At 36.8% G+C, this 27,431-nt stretch overlaps 1 pseudogene; it reads left to right on the top strand.

Moving 5' to 3' along the window:
• LOC122102573 lies at nt 1–26,968 on the top strand (annotated as a pseudogene).
• Nucleotides 26,969–27,431: the final 463 nt, after the last annotated feature.

Below are 27,431 nucleotides of genomic sequence, written 5' to 3'. Positions count from 1 at the left end.
ATGTGTCTGGCGCCTTCATCCCGGACTCTCTGTGTTGCAGGTATTGTGGCTACAGCAGCCGTGGCTGCTGGCAAGTGCTCAGATCTGTCTCCTTGCCTGGATTTTCCTTCTCTGGCCTAACTCTCTGTCCTGTGATGTCACGTTTGATGTGATTCTCTGGCTTAGGACTGTTCACTGCAACACTAAAACTGCTTTCTATGCTAGAGCTTGTTTAGCCTCCAGCTTCTCCTCCGCCATTTTCCTGCAACTTTCACAAAACTTATTGGGAGGAAACTTTATACCTGGTGGGAGAGGATGCATTGAAACACAAGAAAAATGTGAGAAAATAAGGAGTGGGTATGAACATACGACCAGAAAAGTACTTACTGTCTTACATATGAAAGTCTGATCCCTCTATACATCACCTTGACAATAAGATTGATTTTAAAAGAAGAGTAATGATACCTACACTCTTCTCAACTCTCATAAATTTACATGTAGATACTCATGTCGTTAGGTTTGCAGTCCATATACAGACATGTGGAAATAGTTCTTTTCTCTTTATAACCCAACATGAATAGAAATGACAGTTTACTCTATGTTTCCAAATTTCAAGCAATCATTTACAAATTAATGTTGAAATCATTTTTTCCAAACATTTCTGTAGCAATCCAAATTTGAAATTACAAATCAGGAGAAATCCTGTTGATCAAATATTCCCATAATCAGAAACTCTCATATTTCCACACCTATCAAAAATGTGAGCAAGCTTCTCACATGTCAAAATTCCTCTTCTGTAGACAAATACTTCAACTCTGGTGATAAGAATTCTAACCGTTAATAAATAATTTGGCAAGGTATATCCTCTGAAAATATGCTTCAAAGGCTATTACATTTAGAAGTAGGAATGTTGTGGCCCAAGAATGAAAGTCAAGTATAAAATGGTGGGGGAGGCACTGTCTGATATTGAAACAACACTGAAGAAATTTCCCATCATTTCCAAAGACATTTGCATTAGAGACTTTCATGCAAATTTCATGTTGCTTCCACCTGAAGAGGAAACCCAGATATCAATGATTTAGGGACATGGAAATTTTCAGACATATGAAGAGCTAAAACCAATAGCCATGTTCACAAAATTGTTGAAGATAATGTAGGATTTTTTTTTTGAATTGAAATGTATTCATTTATAGAAGTAAGATTATTTTAAAAGCCAGTGTTTTTCATTGTTCACCAATGCATTACAAGAACAAATTTAACTGTAAAATTGTGCTATAATTTACCTCTTTGTTAAAAGGCTAGACAAATATTCTACAGACAATTTTATATCTAATGAAACATATTTCCCAATAGCATTTCCTCCAGGCTGTAAAAATTACTATTTTTTAACATTCAGTATTCCTCATTATCTCCACATTTATCCTTCTAATCATTCTTAAGAAACTCTAATGTAATTCCTTTTAGGCCAGGAGGAAGAGCATACTAAGATTTGGATAAATGGTATGATACTGGTTAAACATTCAAAATATGAGCAAGTTTTCAGAAGTATGACAACAAAAAATAAGCAAACCATATACAATGATCATATAGTATACTATTCAAAATAAACTTCTTCCTTCCTAACTACAAGCAATATATTGGATTCAATTTGGACTCTAAAACTGAAGAAAAAAAGTATATATGGGATGATAATCATTATTTATTACCAGAAGTTTTTAACATAAAAGTAGATCTAATATTCTTGGCGTTCTTGTTTCAATTTCTATTTTCAAGAGGGGATATTGACATATTCCTTCATTTTAAAATCTTCAACAGTTTAAATGTACTCATTCAATTCATGCTCAAGATGAAATGTGAATACAGAAGCACTTGTAGAAACATTTTGTGTTTTCTGTGATCAATGCCTTTAACAATAGAATTAAAGAAATATGGGTTAAATAAAATTTCGAAAAGGCAACATATTCCATTGCATATAAATGTATATATGTAAATATATATACCACAAATTCCTGATCGATTCATGTGAGATATAGATAGATAGATAGATAGATGTAGATGCAATATATAGATATATGAATTCTATGCCTACATCAGAAAGGATCACATTGCCCCCATTTGTTAGAAATTTGAAAGTATTGCAAAAATTATATTAAGTGAAGTAAGCCAGGCCCATAGAAACATTTGCAATGACTAATATACGTCAAGGACAAGCAGAAAAGATCAAAAGCTATGCACATATAACCATATAAAAAGATAAGTGAAATGAACCCCAAGACTAGGACACAACTGTCAATGTCTAGTGCGTTGGGGTCCCTAGGTAAAGGTCACTAAATCACCAGGACACAGGGGATTCAGAGTGCAAACAGCAATTGCCACTGCATGCTGTGCTTTATTCTTAGTGGGTATTTAAAGACAAGCAAGCATAATCTTTGCCAATATTTGGTCAGAAGACATTGACACAAAAATTTCAACAGACACATTTTTACTTCACCTATGAGACAATGTCTTGGTATATTATTATCTAAACTATTTTAGAGCAAGCTCAAACCACTTCTCTAATCTCAGGAAAATGCTTGACTAACTGTTCATCTATGTTTAAGCAAGCAGAAGAGCTACTTCCTCAGCTACCAGGAGTCTGTGACATGTGTTTTGAGATAGGGAGAGACAACATTTTCCCTCTCTAGACTGGCATGCCGCTTTCCTAATGCGTAAACACAGTCTTCAGATAATCCTGAGGCTGGAGCCTGCATCATTCTGCCCCTTCAACATAGACCCTGAGTCTTCACACACAACTACTCTTTTCTTTCTTGCTATTGTTTAAAAAGTATCTAAAATGTACTGTGTGATTTTTTTGATTCTTTTGAATGTTCTTTCCCCACTGTATAAACTGTTTTCACAGTATTTGACATTGGTGCCCTGCATCTTGTACATACATTTTTTCTAATTTGTAGGGTGAAGGTATATGACAAAATGCTGAAACGAGGACACAGTTTGACCCATTGTAACAATGAAGTATACAAGGCACTCTTTTGAAAATGAAACTTAAAACTTGGGAGGGAGAAAGTAGAGAGGTGGGGAAGGAATGGTAGGGGAAAAACAAAGGAGGAGGTAACAATACGCCAGGAAATGTACTCATACTTCACTCACTTAACTGTTACCCCTCTGTACATTATTTTTACAATAAAAATTTTAAAATTTGAAAAGAATTAATTTCAAATTACATATTTCACTGTTTTACCATACAAATGATAAAATAATTGCATTGAATGACCAAACTTGCACATGAAAATGATCACCTAAAAGAAATATATTTTTTTCCAAGTCTTCCCATTCTTTCTGATGGAGGCATAGAATTCCATTGTGTATGTATATACCACATTTTCTTGATCCATTCATCTACTGAGGGGCATCTGGGTTGGTTCCATAGCTTAGCTATGGTAAATAATGCTTCAATAAACAGAGTTGTGTTGGTACTTTTAGTGTGGTCTTGGGTAAATGCTCAAAAGTGGAAGTGCTGGGTCATAGGGGAGCACTATGTGGAATGTTGTGAGGAACCTCCATACTACTTTGCAAAGTGGTTGAACAACTTTACACTCCCACCAACAATGCAGTAGGGTTCCCTTCTGGCCACATTTCCTCCAGCATCTCTTCTTGTTAGTGTTCTTAATTATAGCCATTCTAACTGGGGTGAGGTTGCATCTCAATGTTGTTTTGATTTGCATTTATTTTATGGCTAGAGAGGTGGAGCATTTCTTCATGTGTCTACTGGCCATCCTTCTTTCCTCTTCAGAGAAGTTTCTCTTAAAGTCTTTAGCCCAATTATTTATTTTGTAGTTGTTTCTTTGAGGATTTGTTCTAGGAGGATTTATATTAAGTGAAGTAACTCAGGCCCAAAGAAACATAAGTCCCATGATTTCCCTTATTTATAATAAACACTCAGATAAGTTGATGTTAGGGGAAATGAACCCCAAAACAAGTACTCAAATGGTTTTTCTTGCTTGCTATTGTTTCTAACGTATTTGCTAGGTGATTTTTTGTTGCTTTTTATGTCCCTCCTCCCACGATATATAACCTCTGTTTTCATTATATTTGATGTTGGTATAATTTGGCGGGGAGGAGGGAAAAAACAAATTGGTTTTAGGTATATAGGTGGACCCATTGCAACAATGAAATGTACAAGATGATATGTCGAAAAACAAACTTTACAACTTTGGCAGGGGCGGGGGAGGTGGGAGTGCAGGGATTGTAGGGAAAAAACAAAGAAGAGGCAACAATGCTTGATAAGAAATGTACTCATTACCGTGCCCATGTAATTGTAACCCCCTGTAAAGTATTTTCATTATAAAAAAGTTATTAATAATAATAAAGAAATATACTATTTTCAGTTTTATTATGTGACATACAGATTCTCAGTGCAACTATATCATATAAACAATGTAAGCATTACATTATGAACACATATTACATGGACAAATCCCTGCTTCTTATTGGGAAAGACAGCATCTCATGATTATTCTTCATTTTCTTGCTTGGCAATTAGCAAGTTTTCATCAATGTATAAGGTCTTCAGAGGACATAATTACTTGATGATATTCATCACTGTCATTTCCAATTTTCGGATATCTTTCAATCTACCCGTGAATATTGTTGTTTCTCATTTCCAAACTATAGAAATGCATTTCAGATAATTTTACAAATACATGAATTGGATTCATTTGCTAATCCATTTGAAAATGTACTCATGATTTTAAAGTGTTTGTTTCTCATTGCCTGAACTGCAAATGAAATAAATTAGTATATCGTAAATGCAATCAGTGGAAGCTTTTTTTCATTTTCTCAATTAACTCTAGTGAATTTACTATGAATGTATATGAATTTATTTGTAAGTATACAGATAATGATAATTACTGGTTGAAGTCACAAACATCTAGAGATATTTCTGACTTTATCATAATCATCCATTTCAGCTTTGTATGCATATTTTAATGTTAGCAATTGACAATTAAATCAATGAAAAGTCAGCATACTTTGCTATATGGTAATTCCATTTCATTGTTTTCCTTTAGTTTTGTCTGCAATGAGGATGCTTCATTTTGTGTATACTGCATATAGTATAAGATAAAGAATTGGGATATTTGATAACTCATTGAAATTTTCTATAGATGTATGTGGTCCATGAAGAAAGATCACTGTAGCTGTGGTATGATAATTATCAAACTAAATTATTGTGTACATTAACATTCTAATGTATAAAATGGTGAGAGAAGGCAACTATTTTTTGTAATTCTAATCTGCAATGACAAATTTCACTAGACATAGTCTGAAATTAGGCCACGACCTAAATCCAAGTACTTTCAAAGAGAAAAGTTCTAAATTTCAGCATCAAATTACATTGATTTTGGAATAAAACACGATTCTATGGCTTCTAGACAATGCCCAATTGTACTACATCTAAATTGGAAATGGAATTAACATGTGTGGTGTTTTATCTTTTTTTTTTCAATTTTCATATACAATTAGTTTTTTTCCGAATTGAATAAGTTTTGGGCAAATAATTCAAAGCACAGGAAAATGTGAATGAACAGCTCTTCAAAGTGGGATTCTTTTCTGGTTAAGTAACTTGGTTTTAGTAACAAGCCACATCATCCATTCATTCTTAGTTTTGGCGAGTTAATTGTGTATGTGTGTGTGTGTGTGTGTGTGTGTGTGTGTGTGTCTATGGCTAACATGTTCTCATCAGAAATTAGGTTGTGAAATCTTAATGAAGTATGTGACAATTGGTATAATTCTTTTTATATGTTGACTTGAAGCATAGATTTTTTTTGTCAACTCTTGGGCATTGTCCCTACACTCTTCAGCTCAAGTCGATTCTCTCCTGATTGAGCCACAACAATAACTAGTTTTCTAGTGGATTATTGGAGATGACAGTCTCACGGACTTTCCTGCCCAGTCTGGCCTTCATCAGTGATCCTAAGATCTCAGCCTCCTGAGTAGCCAAGATTACAAGTTTGAGAAACCAGTGCCCAGTAAGAATAGATTTTTTAAGGAGGAAAAAGCTGAAAAACTCCAGCATTAACAACTTGCTCATTGGAATTATCTACTCCATTCCATTTAGCCTCATAGAGTTTTATTCAAAATACAAGATGTAAACATTTCATGATGTGGTTATAGGTAATATGGAAAAATGTATTGATCTAACAGGGTGGTTTTATCCTAGCTATGGTAAATAATGACACAATGATCATACTCATGTTGGTATTGAATTGTATCCTTGGATGTAGACTTTTGGGTAAATGGAAATGGATGGATTGCTGGATAAAGGAGGAGCTCTCTTTTTAATATTTGAATAAACTGCATAGAGCTTTCCAAGGTATTTGAAACTTGTTTACATTCATACTACGATTCCCAGCTTGTGATATGATTTCTTTTCTTAATATGTTCTTTTGAAAATGGAGTAAATAGTAGTATCATAGGAGTTTTGATTTAAATTACTTTTTTGATGAAAACGGTTTGAAATTTGCAGACAAATTTGATATTAATTAAAGGAATTCCATTTTTTCCTTCTTAAAAATCTTGTAGGTTAACCATAATTCACTTACTACATGACCAATCCAATATCTAAGTATGATTATTAGTTAAATTGAATCTTTTCTTCCACATGAGGCTTTTGAATATTTCATAGTCACATTCAAGGATACCAGAATATATCAACAGAGAGAATAATACAATACAACTTTAAAAGAAACTGTATCAATATCAATTATATAAAATTGAAAAGATACATCAAATACGCAAATGAATTTGTACTCACAAAAAATCCACTGTGAGGGTGGAATAACTATCACCCATCATATGCAAATAACTGCATTGCTTTGAACAAATATCTTACTAAAATTCAAAGACAATTATCACAACAATCTAAAAGATGTTTCACAATACCAGTGTCCTAAAGCCTTAAGAGAATCCTATATTTTCTTGCTATTTCTTTTAATTTATAAAAATTCATGCTAATGCTAAGCAGAAATCATTGGGTTTCTACTGGAGTTATTGGCTTTCTATTTTGCCATTGATGCTGTATATATCTTCATGCATGTATTGACAATTCAATGCAAACATAAAGGGGATCCAAATAGGACAAGATGAAGTAAAACTCTCTCTCTTTGCAGATGACATGATCTTGTATTTAAAGAATCCCATGGACTCCACTCCCAAATTATATGAGCTAATTCAAAACTTTCGGGAAGTGGCAGGTTATAAAATTAACACTCAAAAATCAATGGCTTTTCTGTATGACAACAACGATAAAAGTAAAGCTGAAATCAGGAAAGCAACACTTTTGTAATAGCTCCACAAAAAATAAAGTACATAGGTGTTATCTTTAGAAGTGAAGAACCTCTATGATGAAAACTATAAAAACCTGAAAAAGGAAATCCAAGAAAAACTTAGGAAGTGGAAAAACCTCCCATGCTCCTGGATTGGAAGGATCAATATCATTAAAATGGCAATATTCCAAAGGCTCTCTACAAATTCAATGAGATAACTATCAATATTCCAATCTCATTCTTCAATGAAATAGAAGAAGCAATCCAAAAATTCGTATGGAACAATAAGACACCCTAAATAGCAAAAATGATCCTTAACAGAAAGAACAGTGCTGGATGAATATCAATACCAAATTTAAACTCTACTCCAAAGCCATAGTAAACAAAACAGTTTGGTATTGGCACAAGAACAGACCTGAAGACCAGTGGATTAGTAATGAAAACCTAGAAATGAACCCACAGACCTATAGTGAGCTAAGAAAAATAGAGTGGAAGAAAGGCAGCCTCTTCGGTAAATGGTGCTGGCAAACTTAGTTAACTACTTGTAGAAAACTAAAGCTAGATCATTACATATCACCCTGCACCAGAATTAACTCTAAATTGATCAAATACCTCGGACTCAAAGCAGACCCACTGAAAACATTACATGAAGGAATATGAGAAATCCTAGGTCTCCATGGCACAGGCTGGAATTTTCTTAATAGAGAACCAGAAACACAAAAAATCAAATAAAGGTTGGACAAATGTGATTTCATGTATCTGTGGAGATTCTGCATGGCAAAGGACAAAGCTAGCAAGATCAATAGAAAGCCCACAGATTGGGAGAAAATCTCAACTGACAAGGGTCTCATGTCTAAAATATACCTGGAACACAAAAAATTAAATCCCCAACAACAAATCCTCAAAGAAACAACTGCCCAATAAAATGAGTGGACTAAAGACTTAAAGAGAAACTTCTCTGAAGAGGAAAGAAGGATAGCCAATAGACACATGAAGAAATGTTCAACCATTATAGCCATAAAAGAAATGCAAATCTAAACAACATTGAGATACCACCTCACCACAGTTAGAATGGCTGTAATCAAGAACTCTAATAACAACAGGTGCTGGAGGGGATGTGGCCAGAAGGGAACCTTACTGCATTGTTGGTGGGAGTGAAAATTTGTTCAACCACTTTGGAAAGCAGAATGGACTTTCCTGAAAAAACCCCACGTAGAGTTCCCAAAGGATTCACAATCCCACTTTTGGACATTTACAAAAACGATCACAAACAAGGCTGTATTGAGGCTACCAGCACAACTATGTTTATTGCAGCATTTTTTATCACAGGTAAGATATGGAACCAACCCAGATGCCCCTCAGTAGATGAATGGATCAAGAAAATATGGTATATACATACATAATGGAATTCTATGCCTCCATCAGAAAGAATGACATTGCCCCATTTTTTAGAGAATGAATAGATCTGAAAAAAATATTAACCGAAGTAAGCCAGGCCCAAAGAAACATAGGTCATGTGGTTTCCCTTATTTGCAATAAGTAGTACATGTGTAGGACAAGCAGAAAAGGCCAAATGTACATGCAACCATATAAGATGATATTAAGTGAATAGACAGGGACACAAAATATATTGTTTCTTTCTTGCTTGTGTTCCTAATGTATTTATAGTGTACCATGTAATTTTTTTGTTTCTTTTTATGTTTCTTCCCCATGGTATAACCCCTGTTCTCATTGTATTTTATGTTGGTGTCCTGAATCTTATATATAAACTACTCTAATTCGGGGAGGGGAAGGGAAAAAATGCTTAAATAAGGATACAGATTGACAAATTGTAGCAATGAAAGGAACAAAACACTATGTGGAAAACGAATTTTACATCATTAGATGGGGGATGCATGAGTTGGGTGGGTTGGTGGGGGAGGAAAGGCATGGTACAGGAAAATCAATAAGGGTAACAATGGTCGATTGGAAATGGACTCATTATCTTGCTCATGTAACTTTACCCTCTGTACAGTGTCTTTAAAACACACACACCAGGACGTGAGGAAGATGGTGGAGGAGAAACTGGAGTCTAAGTAAGCTCTCACATAGAAAGCAGTTTTAGAGTTCCAGTGAACAGTCCTAAGTCAGGTAATTACACCAAGTGTGCCATCACAGGACAGAGACATAGGCCAGAGAAGGAAACCCAGGCAAGGAGACACTTCTGAGCCCTCGCCAGCAGCTGCCACCGCGGCGGCAGCTGTGGCAGTGGCGGGTGAGCACAGCCGCCATACCTGAGCAACAGAGAGTCCAGGACTAAGGAGCCAGATGCAGCAGGTGAGCGGATTCTACTCAACACCAGCAAGAACTGACAAGGAGCAGACATTTTCATCCTGCAGTTCGCAAACCAGAGACAACCCAGGAACTAAGACTCGGCGTGAGTAGAAGCCCGATATCTTCACTCCTTCTCAGGGAGCAGAGGAGGGAAGGCCACCCCTCCCCCCCCCCCAGCACCGGTGATCTCCATCTTGGATACTGACAAAGCGCAGAGGAGCTTCTAGCTCCAGCTCAGGCCTTGGAATAAAACGAGTCATTTAGCAGGTCACAAGAACTTAATGGTGGGGTGACCTGCCAGACTCAGCTCCACCCAGGGAAATGTCAACCAGCTCCGGCTCCAGGCCGAGGAGTGGGTTTCTTCACTGAGTAATCAGAGCCAGAGGCTGCCCCTCCCTCTAGCAGCCTCAACAAGCAATTGAAAATCAGTAAACAGAAACCCTGAGAATGGCTTCAGGCTGGGCTGTGTGAGTTTTTAACAAACCAGCCCCGGAAAAGCTACCACAACCTAGCCTCATCACTGCATCCCCCTCTTTTGTGATACTCAATGCAGATATGTCTCCCAATGAACTAGCCTGGGAGGAGGATCACCAAATCCTGGGTAAAGCAGAGCATTTTACTGCCTGTTCGAACAAACTGACTTAAGAAACCAACCAAGCCACAAGACCATAAGCAGACCAGAGACCCCAACAAGAGGCTGGTTATGGACACAAGGGAGATACAGGATTTTTCCCACTACTCCCCAAAAAAAATCAAAGAAGTTTTTTTTTTGTTTTGTTTTGTTTTTTGTTTGTTTGTTTTTTCTCTTCTTCGTCTTCTTTTTTTTTTTTTAGTTTTTACTTTTGTTACCTTATAAAAAATTTTTTTTTCTTTTCTAAAACGTTTTTCAATCTTTAATCTTTGCCTTTTTTGATAAAAAAATCGTTTTCTAGAAACTTTCTTTTCCTCTTATAATTTTATTTTGGGGATACGGGAGAGTGCGTTTTTGCTTTCTTTTTTGGTCTTCTTTCTCTTTTTTTTTTCTCTTTTTCAATTATATTTTTGTTTTTTCTTTAGCTCTACTGAACTTCTCATCTTTTCCTTCTTCCTTTATTATCCTGTTCACCTTCTCCTCTCTTTCAATCTTCTTTATGTGACTTAATTCTTGTCCTGCACACCCTCAGATAAACCCGTAGTTGACTATTAGACCCTATCCCCCATTGTGTACACACTTAATCCACAAATTTATTACTCAAGTCAAAACCTCTAAGACTTAAATTCCTTAATAGCAGTACTACCTCTTTATACCTATATAATATTTTAAGGATTTTTATTTTTAAGTTTTTCACATCTCCTTTATGTCCCTCTCCTTCTCTCAATAAATTCATGTTCTTATCTAAATAGATTGTTATTGATTCTACATAATTTTATTAATTTCTACCTTTCTATTTTTTCTGGTCTCTTTTCTTTTCCCATTCCCTTTCTTTTTTTTTTCTTTTTCTCTCTCCCTCTACTTTCATCCTACCCAACCTATTTCCTGGTTTGAGATTAAGACTTAGTTAACTCCCCCTGAGCCTCCCCACATCAATCTATTCCTATTTTTTACCCATATCTCTCCCTAACCCTAATAATTTCTGGTCTTCCAAATTCTTCTTTGCAGTTCGTAGCCCATTAACTTATAGTTGTTTGATGTTGAATAGATATATCTGTTGAACTAGATTGTATCTGTAGACCACTGACTGTGCAAATTCAGACTTGGGTTGATGCTTGCCTTAAGATAGTGTTCTAGCACAAAACTGGTGCTATTTTCATCGCAAATGGGCAGAGTAAGCTGGAAACACACAAGAAAAATGGCAAATCCGGGAATCTCAATTCCCAATCCCGATAATCAGGGGACAGAACAGATAATGAATAATCCAGAGGAGAATTCCCAAATAGCTCTACAAACACTGCTGGCAAACATGATAAATCAAAAGATTGAAAGCATACAAAGGTCTCTGTATGAGCGTGATAGGGAGAGAGAGGAGGCATTCCAAAAGTTTATAGAGGAATATCATAAGCGTGAGGAAGCTACTCAAAAGCTGATACAGGATTTGCATGAGCAGCTTGAGAATACTCAAAGAGAAAGGGAGGAATGGCGTGAACAGGCTGAGAACACTCAAAGAGAACTACAGGAATTCCACGAATGGGAGGAAGCTTATCAAAGAGTAATACAGGAATTGAGAGAGCAGGAAGAAAATACACAAAGATCACTAAAGGCATTCATGGAATCCATTAACAAAGAGCTGAAGGAAGTCAGGAAGACCACAAAGAGAATGCTGAATGGAACCCAACAGAAGGAATGGGAGTCCAAGGAAATCATAACCAATCAACTAAGTAATCTGAGAATAAAAACTGAACATCAAATTAAGGAAGTAAAGAAGTTCATACAAGATCTAAAACAAAGCTTCAACAAAGAACTTGAAGCCATCAAAGCTGACCAATTAGAAGGAAAAGATAAAAATCAAAGTAGAAAGTCTTGACAGCAGGTTAGACCATGCAGAAGATCGAATCTCAGGGATTGAAGACAGCCTAGATATTATAGAGAAAGAACATACAAACATCCAAGACAAGTCAAAGAAATATGATAGATCTATCCAACACTTGGAAGACACCATCAGAAGGCCTAATCTAATGATAATGTGTGTAGAGGAGCACCTAGAAACAGAAGTTAATGGCCTAGTAAATTTGTTTAACAGGATCCTAGCAGAGAACTTCCCAAACATGCAAAAGATTGGCCTATTCAGATACAAGAAGCTTTTAGAACTCCAAACAGACCAGACCAGAATAGGACATCCCCCCGTCACATTATAATCCACACACGATCAACTCAGACCAAGGAAAAGATCCTTAAAGCTATCAAGGAGAAAAGATTAATCACCTATAAAGGGAAACCAATTAGAATCACCTCAGATTTCTCAGCAGAGACAAAGCAAGAAGAGCCTGGAATGATGTATGCCATGCCCTAAAAACAAACAACTATCAACCAAGAATACTAAACCCAGCTAAACTCTCCTTCATAACTGAAGGCCAAATAAAAACCTTCCAGAGCAAAGGAAAATTGAAACAATACATCTCCACCAAACCAGCCCTACAAAAGATTCTTAAAGATGTCCTACACATAGAAAACCCACAAGACCACAATAAAGGTCAAGAAACTGCACCCAAACTGAGAATCCAAGAACCATAAGAAAAACCCAGTTTTCACAACCCCCAAGAAGGTGGATAACATGGCAGGAAATCCCAAATACCTCTCAGTCCTATCTCTTAACGTTAACGGACTGAACTCTCCAATTAAGCGACATAGACTGTCTAGTTGGATTAAAAAACAAGACCCTTCTATCTGCTGCCTGCAGGAGTCACATCTTGCCTGTAAAAACAAACACATTTTCAATGTTAAATGTTGGAAGAAAAGCTACCAATCAAACGGCCCCCATAAACAGGTGGGAGTTGCAATCCTAATATCAGATAAAATAGACTTCAAATTAAAACTCGTAAGAAGAGATAAAGAAGGTCGCTACATACTAATTAAGGGATCTCTCTTTCAGGAGGATATTACAATTCTAAATATCTACTCGCCAAACAATGGAGCAACCAGATTTATCCAAGAAACACTACTTTCCCTCAAATCCCATATAACTCCGAAGACATTAATTGTTGGGGATTTTAACACACCACTCTCACCACTAGATAGATCAACTTGGCAAAAACTCAACAGAGAAACCGCAGATCTAAACAGCTGCATAGATCAACTAGATTTAACAGATATCTACTGAACATTTCACCCAGCAGCATCAGAATACACGTTTTTCTCAGCAGCACATGGAACGTTTTCTAAAATAGACCACATTTCAGGCCACAAAGCAAGCTTGTCTAAATTCAGAAACATTGAAGTTATACCTTGCATTCTCTCTGACCACAAGGCAATAAAATTAGAACTCAACACCAAAAGCCACCAAAGAAAGTCTGGTATCACATGGAGGCTGAACAACACACTTCTGAATCCCGAGTGGGTCATGGAAGAGATTAGAAAGGAAATTCAAATGTTCATGCTATTCAACAAAAATGAACACACAAATTACCAGCTCCTCTGGGACACAGCAAAAGCAGTACTCAGAGGCAAGTTTATAGCTCTGAGCTCCTACATCAACAAATTGGAGAGATCTGAAACCAACAATTTAATGAGACATCTGAACCTCCTTGAAAAGGAGCAGCAAGATAAACCCCAATCCAGTAGATGTAAAGAAATAATTAAAATTAAATCAGAATTAAATGAATTAGAATCCAAAAAAACTATAGAAAGAATCAACAAAACAAAGAGTTGGTTCTTCGAAAAAATGAAAAAAATTGACAGATTCTTAGAAAATCTTATCAGAAAAAGAAGAGAACACACCCAAATAAATAAACTCAGAGACGTGAATGGAAACATCACCACGGAAACAACCAAGATTCAAAACATTATGAGGGAATACTTCTCAAAACTTTTTGCTAATAAGTTAGAGAACTTGACAGAAATGGACCTTTTCCTAGCAAATATTGACATGCCAAAACTCAACCAAGATGACTTAAACCAGCTTAACAGGCCCATATCAAGCGTTGAAATAGAAACAGCAATAAGAGACCTTCCAGCTAAGAAAAGTCCACGACCAAATGGTTTTACAGCGGAATTCTACAAGGCCTTCAAAGCAGAGCTCACACCAATACTCCTCCAACTCTTCAATGAAATTGAAAGAGAAAGTTCACTACCGAACACATTCTATTAAGCCATCATAACCCCCAACCCAAAACCAGGCAGGGACCCATCAAAGAAAGAGAATTATAGACCCATTTCTTTGATGCACATTGATGCAAAACTTCTCAAAAAAATATTGGCCAACCGACTTCAACAATTCAGCCAAAAAATCATACACCATGATCAAACAGGATTCATTTCAGGGATGCAAAGCTGGTTCAATATACGCAAATCAATTAATATTATTCATCACATCAACAGGAGCAAGAATAAGAACCACATGGTTATCTCAATAGATGCAGAAAAATCATTCCACAAGATACAACACTCCTTTATGATGAAGGTTTTGGAAAATTAGGAATCCATGGAACATTCCTCAATACAATAAAGGCTGTATATGACAAACCTACAGCCAGCATTATACTTAATGGTGAAAAACTAAAGCCATTTCCTCTTAACTCAGGAACAAGACAAGGATGTCCACTCTCTCCACTTCTCTTCAATCTAGTATTAGAATGCCTAGCTACAGCAATAAGACAAGATGCAGACATAAAGGGGATCCAAATAGGGAAAGAAGAATTAAAACTCTCCCTCTTTGCAGACGACATTATCTTGTATTTAAAGAATCCCATAGACTCCACTCCCAAATTACTCAAGCTGATTCAAAACTTTGGCAAAGTAGCAGGGTATAAAATTAACCCCCAAAAATCAATGGCCTTTCTGTATGCCATCAATGAGAAAAGTGTGGCTGAAATTAGGAAAGCAACTCCATTTGTAATAGCCCCACAAAAAATAAAATACCTAGGAATTAACTTAACCAAAGAAGTGAAGGTCCTCTATGATGAACACTTTAAAATCTTGAAAAAGGAAATCAACACATAACTTAAAAAATGGCAAACCTCCCATGCTCCTGGATTGCAAAGATTAACATCGTGAAAATGGCAATACTTCCCAAGCCTATCTACAAATTCAACGCGATACCTATCAAAATTCCAAGCTCATTCTTCAAGGAAATAGAAGAGGCAATCCAAAAATTCATATGGAACAATAAAAGACCCCGAATAGCAAAAACGCTCCTCAACGGAAAGAACACTGCCGGAGGAATATCAATACCAAATTTCCAACTCTACTATAAAGCCATAGGAATCAAAACAGCTTGGTTCTGGCACAGGAACAGACCTCAGGACCAATGGAATAGAATTGAAAACCCAGAAATGAACCTACAGACCTATAGCCATCTAATCTTCGATAAGGGAGCTAAAACAATAGAATGGAACAAAGCCTCTTCAATAAATGGTGCTGGCAAAATTGGTTAACTACTTGTAGAAAACTAAAGCTAGATCCTTATATATCACCCTGCACCAGAATCAACTCCAAATGGATCAAAGACCTCGAAGTCAAAGCAGACACTCTGAAAACATTACAGGATGGAATAGGAGAAACCCTAGGTCTCCTTGGCTCAGGCCGAAATTTTCTGAATAGAGACCCAGAAACACAACAAATCAAAGAAAGGTTGGACAAATGGGATTGCATGAAGTTGGAGAGCCTCTGCATGGCAAAGGACATAGCTAGCGACATCAATAGAAAGCCCACAGATTGGGAGAAGATATTTACTAGCCATATAAAGGACAAGGGTCTCATATCTAAAATATACTTGGAACTCAAAAACTTAAATCCCCCAACAACAAATCCTCAAAGAAACATCTGCCCAATAAACAAGTGGGCGAAAGACTTACAGGGAAACTTCTCTGAAGAGGAAAGAAGGATGGCCAGTAGACACATGAAGAAATGCTCAACATCCCTAGCCATATAAGTAATGCAAATCAAAACAACATTGAGATACCACCTCACTCCAGTTAGAATGGCAAATACCAAGAACTCTAACAACAACAGATGCTGGAGGGGATGTGGACAGAAGGGAACCTTACTTCATTGTTGGTGGGAATGTAAACTGGTTCAACCACTTTGGAAAGCAGTATGGAGGTTCCTCAAAAGACTCCACATAGAACTCCCCTATACCCAGCAATCCCACTTTTGGGCATTTACCCAAATGTTTACAAATAAGACCACACTAAAGCTACCAGCACAACTATGTTTATTGCAGCATTATTTACCATAGCTAAGATATGGAACCAACCCAGATGCCCCTCAATAGATGAATGGATCAAGAAAATGTGGTGTATATACACAATGGAATTCTATGTCTCTATCATTAAGAATGACATTGCCCCATTTGTTAGGAAATGGATAGCCTTGGAAAAATTATATTAAGCGAAGTAAGCCGGGCCAAAGAAACATAGGCCCCATGGTTTCCCTTATTTGCAATATCTAGTATATGTATGAATCAAGAGGAAAAGGTCAGATAATGTGATGTTAGGAAAATGAACCCTTAGATATGTATTTTAACTATTTTTTCTTTCATGTATGTGTTTCTAATGCATTTATAAGATTATTTCTTTTTTGCTTTGTATGTCCCTCCCCCGCAGTATAACCCCTGCTTTCACTATATTTGATGTCAGTATAACTTGTGGAGGAGATGGGGGAAAAACAAGTCGTTTAAGGATACAGGTGGACCTGTTGCAACAATGAGAAGTACAAGTTGTCATGTCCAAAACGAGCTTTACAACGTCGGTGTGGGGGGGGGGGGAGGATTGGGACTGAGGGGGAGGGGGGAGGCATGGAAGGGATGTGGCATAAACAAAGGAGGAGGCTGCAATGCTTGGTAAGAAATGTATGCATTATCCTGCCCATGTAATTGTAACCCCTCTGTACAGTATGTTCACAAATAAAATAAAATATAAGAAAATAAAAAAACACATACCACACACAAACATACACACACACACACACACACACACACACACACACACACACACACGTATATGGACAGTGTGGGAAATTAATTCACAGTATTTGACTACTGAGAACTCATACATTTCTTTCCCACAGAATTATAATCCAACATTCGTATAAGAGAAAATGAGATGTCTCCTGGTTCCAAGTTGGCAGTAGGCTTTTCTCTTTTCATATAGGGAAGGAGGGCTGAATTTCCTCAGTTTGTTAAAAAGAAATAAGGATAATTGGCTGCATCACAGTAACCATGGCCCCACCCAGAGAAGACTCTACACAGAAGTATATTTATATATATATAAATACATACATATATATACATATATATATGTATATATATGTATATATATATATATATATATATATATATATATATATATATATATATATATATATATATATATGGGATATCTTACATCATGGGGAGGAAGGGATACTGAACTTGATTGATGATCCAGTTAACTTTAGGAGACAAGTAGCAGTTACTTGCCCTCATTTCCTTCTTCCATATCTTACATATATATGGTATGTATTTGGATCTTGTACCTCACTGGGACATTTTCCTATTAATGGCTTGTGTCCTTTCTACACATAACATTCAAGGTTTACTTACTAAAATTTTCTCCAAGTGAGCACTATTGTTCAATATATAAAAGAATCAAAATACTTTACTTCACCACACTTGCGAAAATAGCACTTTCCATTCTGGCGATCTTGAAATTTATTTCTATTCCCATCAAATCTTTGTGGGTCCTATGTTTAAATGTCTTCTGGCTTTCCTTCGTGGTCAACTAGACATTGTTCTACTGAAATTTACTATTTATTGAACAACAGTCTAAATCACAAACTTTGACTCTCATGATTCCTAATGATTCCTTTGCTTTGTAGTACATATCTTCTCTACAAAGCAGTTATCTGAATGATTCTTCCTACTGATCAAGATAGATGTAGAAGAATGGTGGATCCTCCTTCAAATGATTGTATATTTTTAACAGGTGTTTGATATTTTAAAAGGTTGTATGAAATTCGCTAATTCAGAGATCCATAATTTAAAAAACCTTTTCCAAATTTGCTCAGAAGTTGTCATGACATATTTTCCTTTGCTGGTCGCCTATGATGGAGAAAACAAATGCCTGAAAATAATGGATTGTGTTGCATTCAAAAGTTATGTATTTCTATTGTTAACTAAAAGTTATACTAATCTGTGAAATAGACAGAGAAATCAGTGTATTTCAGTTCATTTGTGTCTAGTTACAAAATGATTTAGAGGTAAATATATTCTACCTATTTGCTTTTCATTTCACTAAAGAAATAATTTCATTTAGGTCATCTGATTTTGAAATGTTTAATCATGATTTTTCTCTGACATTTAACTGCCTGTCACAATGGAAGAACATAAACATATTTTAAGAAATTATTTACCTGGTTGAGTTCACTTATTTTCTTCATTTTTTGAATCACAGAACTTATATTCACAGGAGCAGACAAAGAAGGGTAGATAGCATTACTCTTTATGGACTCTGAAATTTTAGATATGATGATAATTATAACTTTGAGATTTTATAGGCCAGATTGACATATAATAAAGCAAATAAATTTTAGGCTTTTTCTTGATTAAATTGGAAAAATGCAAGTAAATCATGAGCTCTCCATGGTTGTATACTCTCAGAAGATAACACAGGGTAACAATGCCAATTGACTGAAACAGTAATTGTTTAACTAGAATGTGTATTTTAAAAAAAATGTAAGAACTATCTAAAGGGAAGTGAGAGTATATCAGAAGGTAATTTCCACAATACTTTGTTATATTTTCAACCTTCATTCTCCTAATAGGGATTCCTAAGGTATTCTCTAGGTCTTAAAGTGAATAACAGCTAAGGTATTTTCCACAGTAAATTGATTTTTCACCAATACATTTTTTTCCTTTTCAGAGGAATCTGTGGATCCTCAAAGGTTATTGCGTTGTTCCTATGATAAAAATTACAATCTTAGGTTGTGCACGTTCCCATACCATCTGGGGAAATGTAGAAAGGTAATTTTTCAGTAGAAAATGTTGATACCATATTAACTGATTACTTTCTGAATACATTTGGGTATCTTTTTTAAGAAAAATGTTGAAAATGTTGTAAATGGCATGAAAGAGTATGTGAGAAATAATGCCATGGAGAGACTTTTCTATTTCTTCTGAAATCTTTGCAGAATGTCATGGAAATCATGACAGTTGAAGTTAAATGTGTATTTTTAGAGCAGTGCATGGGCAAGATGTTTTGTGTTGGACAATTATTTTAAACTGTATTTGCCAGATTTCACTAACTTTGGAGTTGATTTCTTTTCACTCACCATTGCCTAATGGGGAAAATGCAAGTTCCTGACATTCTTAAAGGTTACATTTTAATATATTGTCATCCATTCTATTATCATATGACCTGAATTCAGCTTCAATCCTTTAGATTTCAGACCATGGTTATAAACTGATAACATGGAGAGATTCATTGTATCTTTCTGTATGTAGGGTATTGATTGTAAAATAGCTCTTAGTATGAGCCAAAACTTCACAATATTTGGAGGTTGACATAATTGTGGGTAGAAAAAATTTTTTTTTCTAATTTAACACTGCTACAGTAAGTTCTAGAGATATAGGAGAGAGTTTCTTCTATTGTGTTTTGTAAAGAAGACACCTGTCATGACCCACCATTTGGGATGTTTTCAAATATCCTTTTACACCTTTGGTGTAAATTCATCATATAAGTAAACATTATTTACATAAACAGAGGCAGAAATTCTGAGTATATGTGTTTTTCCAAAGTTTGATTAAAAAAATTCATGGAGACTTGCACTGGTTCTTCTTACATGAAATCATATCAGTGAAGGAGTTTGAGATCCGAGTATCATTTTTTGACATGAGCCTGTACACCAAGTTCATAAAGATTCTTATATGAACTATCAAATGAGAAAAGAGAGTTGCTCTGGCTAATTCACCAACCTACCAAGCCACCCACCAAACCAACCACCAACCAAATAACCCATTGCCCGACCAGTCAACCAACTAATCTTTTCTGCACCAGAGGATATCACAAACAGAATCTTGTCTGTGATGGAATCCAAAGCCTAAATCTTGTTCCATTCTTGTGACTGCCATGTATCTCTTACCCTCCCTACTCCAGCCCCCCACCTTTCTCCATCCGCTCAGTGTATCCTGGTTCTGGCATAGGACTTCCTGCTGTCACTGGCTTCCTATGGCCGATCTGACGGCAGCATAGCGCTGTCTTTCCAGTATGGTAATCCAGTGGAGTCCATGGCCACCTTGGTGTTGATGGAGGTAAAGGAATATGAGGGAGAACAGCAGAATGAGAAGGAGTGGGAGAGCTGCCCCCTATCTCTACACCCTGCTCCTGACTCCCACCTGGGGTCACTGGGGGTAAATTAGGCAAAGCCCTGAACACATGGTGGGGAACATAACTGAATAACAATGATCACCAGAAGCCTCTGTTTCCCCTTCCCTCTCCTTGTCATTTGTGTTAATTTATTCCCTCCTATCCTCTGGCACAGGGCTCAGGGCTGGATCACAGAGTTCAGGGCTTGATCAAGCATTGGCTGGCTGTGAACTGGTAAAGCAGAATAGCCTGGAGTCAAACTTGTGATCCTTTAGCCTTTAAATTTCCCACCACAAATATAAGGCAGGATTACAGGCATTTCCCAGGCACTAGACGCCCTCCCCAGACCCCGCCGAGGTCCTGTTCACTGGACATCCACTTGTCCAGAAAAACCCAGGAAGGAAATCAAGTAAGTTCAGAGAACCCAGCCCAGAGGTTCTTTTGAGGACTATGAACCAAAGAGCTTCCTCCACAATGTGCTGAGATCACAATTCCTCCCTCCTTTCTTATTTCCCTTCTTCCTTACTTCCAGCTTACCCCTCTTCTTACCCTTCTTCATCTCTTCCTTTCTTTATTCTTTCCTTCCACACTCTCATTTTTCCTTCCCTATTTTCCAGTTTCCTCCCTCCCTTAATATCTTCTTCCTTTCCCTTCTTCCTTCCTTCCTTCCTTTTGTCATCCCTCCATTCATCCTTCTTCCTTCCTGACTTCTCTCCTCCCACCCTGCCTTCTTCTCTTCTTTCCTGCCTTCTTTCCTCCCTTGCCCCTTCATTCCCTCCTTCTTCCCTCTCTTCCTTCCATTCATCCTTCTTCCTCCCTTACATCCCTCCTTCCTTCTTCTGTCTTTCACTTCTTCCTTTTTTCCCACATTACAAACCCCATAATAGACAAATAAACAAAAAAATCAAGAAGAGAAGCATTCAAAACATTTCTGTGTAATATCGAATGTTCTAAAGCATAGTGTTTGTCAGAAGTGCTTCAAAATACTCACTGACTCATGATGAGGGACCATTTTTTGATTGAATTTTATACAAAGATTCAGAATCAATAAGCAAAAATTCTCATCCAAAAGTCTCAAACACATATACAAATGTATTTCCATATGATAAAGAATGTGTGAGATTGTTCCTTTTCTATATATACCTAAATTCTTACCAGTGTGGCATGTACTATCAAGAGTCTTCCATGAATGACTTAATGTTAGCAGATATTTATCAATGTACAAAGAAATTTGGGATTAATGAGACACCATCATGGAATCTGGAATTCTGTCTCTCCTTAGAACGAAAAAGTTATATGACTGTCTTGCAATGAATGTGACAGGATTTACAGAGAATTTTCCAGGCAGATAGAAAGATGTCCATTTTTTTCTGATGTCATGGGGAGTCAAGTATCTTGAGTAATGTACTTAATGAATAATTGTGCCTAACTGGAGAACAGTCAAGCAAACAAAATGTGGGTTGAAGGGCATGCAAGCCAAAAGCTGGTCTCTCAGGGATACCATGGACAGAGCAATTGCTCATTAATTAACATGCCCATGTTGTTGGATGAAGAAAGAAACCTGAAGAAAAGACTTTTTCCTAATTTCTAAATGTATGTAGACCCGTCAAAATAGTTATATTTCCATGGGAATAATATGTTCCATTTCATTGATTACTGCTGTAAAATATAATAAATATATAAGACAAGTATAATAATATTGATCCTTGATACAAATTTTCCATCAACTTCAGTTTTCCAAACAGAAGAGTGGGTAGGAAAGTTTTCGGGTTTGTAAAGCAGGTAATTTTGCAATGATTTCTCAAGATACAAGATTCTAAAGCATCTCCGTATTTTTAAATGTGTCTTCTTATCTGTAGAAGTACTCTGTGACTTTTCCCCAATGCCAGTGGCAGGGAAAAAATAGATTCTTGCAAGTGTACATACAATATCTGCCAACTTTTATTAGTTTCGGTGTACAATATTCACTTAGTGAAAATACCATAGTTTTGTACAGAGAATGTGACATTTATCAGACAAGAATACATGCATCATTTGAGAATTTTCCTTATATTGCTAAAATGTTCAAAGAAGATTAATCTATAATTTTGGATGTAATTCAAGACTAGATCATGAAACCATATCTGATGTATCTTCATTTTCAACTATTATAACACTTGCCACTCATATTTATGCAACCAACTACCATAATTTTATGGATGATTTGGTATTTCTGATCTACAATGTTGCTATTGCTTGATGGAATAGCCTTTGAAGCATATTTTAGGAAGATCTACCTTGCCAAAAATATTTATTAGTAGTTAGGTTTCCTATGTAATCAATAGACTTGAAGTATTTCACTACAGAAGAGGAAGTTTCACATGTGAGAATCTTGCTCACATTTATGAAAATGTGAATGTGTGAAAATGTGCAGATTTCTGATTTGGGGCATATTTCATCACTAGAACTTTTTCCTGGTTTGCAAATTCACATGAGTACTGGAATTCCTACAGAAATATTTGAACAAAAATGATTTTAGCATTAATTTGTCAATGTTGGTTTGGAAGCTGGTGAGTTAGGAAAACATATGTCTTTTCTATTCATTTAGGAATGTAAAGAGAGCAAAACCATTTCCACACGTCTGTATATGTACTACAAACTCATCAATATAAGTACCTATGTGGAAATTTATGATAATTTAAATATGTACCCATACTCTTCTTTATAATGGTATCTTATTGTCAAGGTGATGGACAGAGGGATTAGAATAATACACTTCTAGGACATAGGTTTTTACCCATTGATCATTTCTCCCATACTTTTCTTCTGCTTCAAATCTCCATCCCTTCCCACCAGTTGTAAATTTTATTTCCAATGTGTTGTTTTATTGGGGTTGTTCTTGATCGGTTTGCCCTTTGGACTTTATCTCAGATTTTGATGTTCCCCTTCCGGTTTCTAATTCTAAAGACCTTCCTAGACTATTGGGATACTACAAATACTTAGAAGAGGTAATAAAAACCAATAGATGGTGGAAACTAGAAATGCAATTTAAGTCTATGAAACACAGAAAGCAATACAGGCAAAGCAGTGTTATCATTACCCTCTACTGAACTGTACTAATCACTACCACAGAAGAAGCCTAGACTTTTTTGTTTTGTTTTGGAGAGAGTGTCTCATTACATAGCTCACACTAGCCTTGAATTCTTGATTCTCCTGCTTCTTGTCTCCAAAGTGCTGGCATTACAGATACGTATCACAACATCCAGCTAAACTTGTTTCTAGTAATAGATCAAGACCCTATCAGAAAGAAGTATGTTCTTAGAGTAAAGCAACATTCACTGAGTATATAGCATATTATGTAATTATCCTTATAAATATAGTCACATTTTATGAAATACTCATAGCTTCCTTAAATCATAAATAATATATTGTCCATTTTATAACAGCAAAAACTTAAATACAGACTAGAAAGTAAAGCCCTAAATCATGCAGACCATGTGTTTCATTATATCTGGAAGGGGTGTGTTTTATTGGAATCTGACCTCGGGGCCTCATGTTTGCTAATCAGATGTGTTGTACCACTTGAGCCATGCCTACAGCCCCTTAGTATTTCCGAATCCAATCACAGTCTTTGAAAGGAAACCACTCTTCTATGCATCCTGTAGTATCTCCTAAGGTTTAGGCACAACAGTGCAGAAATGCTCATCATCCACATAATTATTGTAAATGCAATGAGTCTTTTACTTGTTACTTGTTGACATTGATTAAAATAATAGACATCCAAACTACAGCTATCAAAAGTTGAATCCTAACATTAGTCCCAACCCAGGGAATATTGTGATTAATTAATAATCAGTCATAATGTAGTAATACTAAATGTAGTGTTTAATAGAATCCTTAAATAAGAGGTTCTCTATTGGGGTTAATTTGGTCCCAAGAAGATTGGGGAGTGATTCTTGGTATCTATGAGGTAGAAGCCAAGGATGCCCATCCACATCTTATCACATAAGCTAGCCCACCCCCCACCCATGCAATGAATTGAGCAGCCAAGAGTATCAGTGCTGAGATCAAGAAGTCTCTTCCTAAATGAAGTGTAAATGGAAAGAAAGACCAAAAAGTTTGATTCAATTGATGTTTGTGTTTTTTTTTTCATTTTAATCTCTAAAAATTGAGTTATTTTGAGTGAATATTTGTTTCTGTCCTTACTTGGCATTGTTTTGAGAATGAGCTCTTTATAATAATCTTTACAAATATCTAAACCTTAACAAGAGATCAGTTGCTATTCACTTTATCCAAAGTGTGCTAGTAAAAGGTGTATTTGTCCTCTGTAGGTTGTATTTGCACACACATGTGTATGTGTACATACACACAGGCTGTTGGATTCTCTCTCTCATTCTCTCTCTCATTCTCTCTCTGTCTCTCTCATCTTTCTGGGTTTTGTTGGGAAGTATAAATTGGGTTTTGGGAAAAGATGCTTCCCACTGCTTCCAACCTTAAGCCTTCACTGCTTCTCATTAAGATTTCTTTTGGAACTTGGCCTCTTTTACACTCCCATCTCGTGCATTCTCTCTTCTAATCTAATACCTCCATGTACATATCTAAACATGATCAGTCACAGTTTTCACTGCAGGATGAGGCTTTTACTGACAAGGCCAGTGAGCGCTGATTTGAGACCAACCACTGTGAGTAACTTCAGCTGTCTCTTCAAGTGATAGCCAACTACTTGACAGAAAACTTTTGCTGACAAGAAGGTGACAGGTCTTGTACAGCTGGTCTCTGATATGCCTCCAAAGGGTCCCACAGAGCGACTAACTTGTGCTTTGCAGTAGCTGTGAGGAAATACAGATTTCATGCTTTCTTAGAGCTTAGAGTAGTCTATAAGACAGTCTGACTGTGGGCACAGGCTGGAGGAACCCACTATTGAGGGGCAATAGGCCAGGGAACTCCATCTGTCTAGAAAATAAGAATGTTCAAAGTATTAATGATGAGTGGATAGTTTCCATGCCCAGAATCCATTCTTGTCCTAGTCATCTATTCAACTGACTTGAATAGATGAGAGTCTTTCCCCAAGAAGGGGAGAAATCAAAGCAAGATAATATTAACAGAAAGCAAGATAATATTAACAGAAGAAGGAACATGTTAATCACTATATGAGAGATGAAGTAAAGTACTGTGGAGGCTAGGAAGCGGGTCAGGGTAGGGGTGTGTGTGTGAGGACTTGAAAAAGAAGCACAAAATAAAAGGTTTCCAGAAACAGAGGTTGGATTGATAGGATTCTGATGTGCAGTTTGGTCAACAGAGAAAAGCATGAGCTAAGCCAGAGGAAACATGTCATACTTCTCTATATTTTCCATGGACTAGGAGGTTGTGCAGAACTCACCACCCCCATGCCAGATCTTACATTTGCATTTGAGAAAGGTCTCATAACAAGTTCACATTGACATAATGAGTATTAGGTAAATTGGCTTAAGTTTACTGTATGTTTTGGACCATTCATCAGCTCAAGGCAGGAGAACTAAACCCATCACAGCTAGCTTAGTCCAGTATACACAGTCTGAAAGTTCACTGTGTGTACTTGCCTTTCTTTCCTATGTTCCTTTATTTTGTACAGACGCTCTTACATTAAAACAGTCTGTTGCTCTTTTCCTCCTGCGTGCCACTGAAGACTCTGGTGTCACCATGGGTTGCCCTCCTGCCCCCAACCTAGTGTTACCAGTATTGTAAGAACAAGCCATATCCAAAGTCTTGCTTTTGTTGAGGTGTCCCTGATGCCAAGATCCACATCTTTGAACAGGGATGGCAGAAGGCAAAGTTGGATGAGTTCCCACTTTGTGGGCCCATGGTGTCAGATGAATATGAGAAGCTCTCCTCTGAAGCCCTGGAGGCTGCCTGTATTTGTGCCAACAAGTACATGGTAAAAATTTGTAGCAAAGATGGCTTTCATATTCGATTATAATTGCATCCTTTCCACGTCATTTGCATCAACAAGATGTTGTCCTGCGCTGGGCTGACAGGCTCCTGAGAGGTACGCAGGGTAACTTTTGGAAATCCTAGGGCACTGTGGCCAGGATTCACGTTGGCCAGGTAATCAGGTCCCTCTGCACCAACCTTCAGAATAAAGAACATGTGACTGAGGCCTTACGCTGGTCCAGGTTCAAGTTCCCTGGTCATCAGAAGATCCACATCTCCCAGAAGTAGGACTTTACCAAGTTTAATGCGGATCAGTTTGAAGAGATGGTAGCTGAGAAGCACCTAATCTCTGATAGCTGTGGAGTCAAACACTTCCCAAATCGTGGTCCTTTTGATAAGTGGTGAGCCCTGCACTCATGAAGGCACCCAGTGAGATCTATCACTCACCCCCCACTTTAGTCATGTTCCCCAATAAAACTTGCATTATGTCTTAAAAAAAACCTGTTAGGCACCCTATGGTCATAAGGACATCATTCCTTTTCTTTCCAATAGTGTCAGAAATACATCCTGACTCATTTACTTACATTTTCCCTAGAATTAACTTTTATCCTTAAAGATGTAATACCGGTTCTCTATGTCCACCCTCCATACTCCGTACTTTATATACTCTACCAAAAAGGGTTATCACCCCATTTTCTTGAACTGGAACCTTTTATCTGTTTCTCTGGTGAAACCAATGGGCTGTCTCTAGAGTGGTTGAGATATTACCAGTCATATTAAAAAGGCTGGATAGGCAGGGACAAAATAATGGGCAGAACTTTTAGAAGAGCAGACACTTGTAGTATTGTAATACGTTGAAACATGTTAAGCAATAGAGATAAGACTGAAAGATGAATAGTAGCCCAATGACCAAGGTCCATAAATATCAGCTAACAGAATTTCAATTATATGGTC

The sequence above is a fragment of the Dipodomys spectabilis genome, unplaced genomic scaffold, assembly GCF_019054845.1.
Source record: "Dipodomys spectabilis isolate Male_0828 unplaced genomic scaffold, ASM1905484v1 ptg000801l, whole genome shotgun sequence".
In the NCBI taxonomy this organism is placed as follows: Eukaryota; Metazoa; Chordata; class Mammalia; order Rodentia; family Heteromyidae; genus Dipodomys; species Dipodomys spectabilis.
Note: the sequence above shows the minus strand (reverse complement) of the source record. Positions and strands in the feature narration are given on the sequence as shown.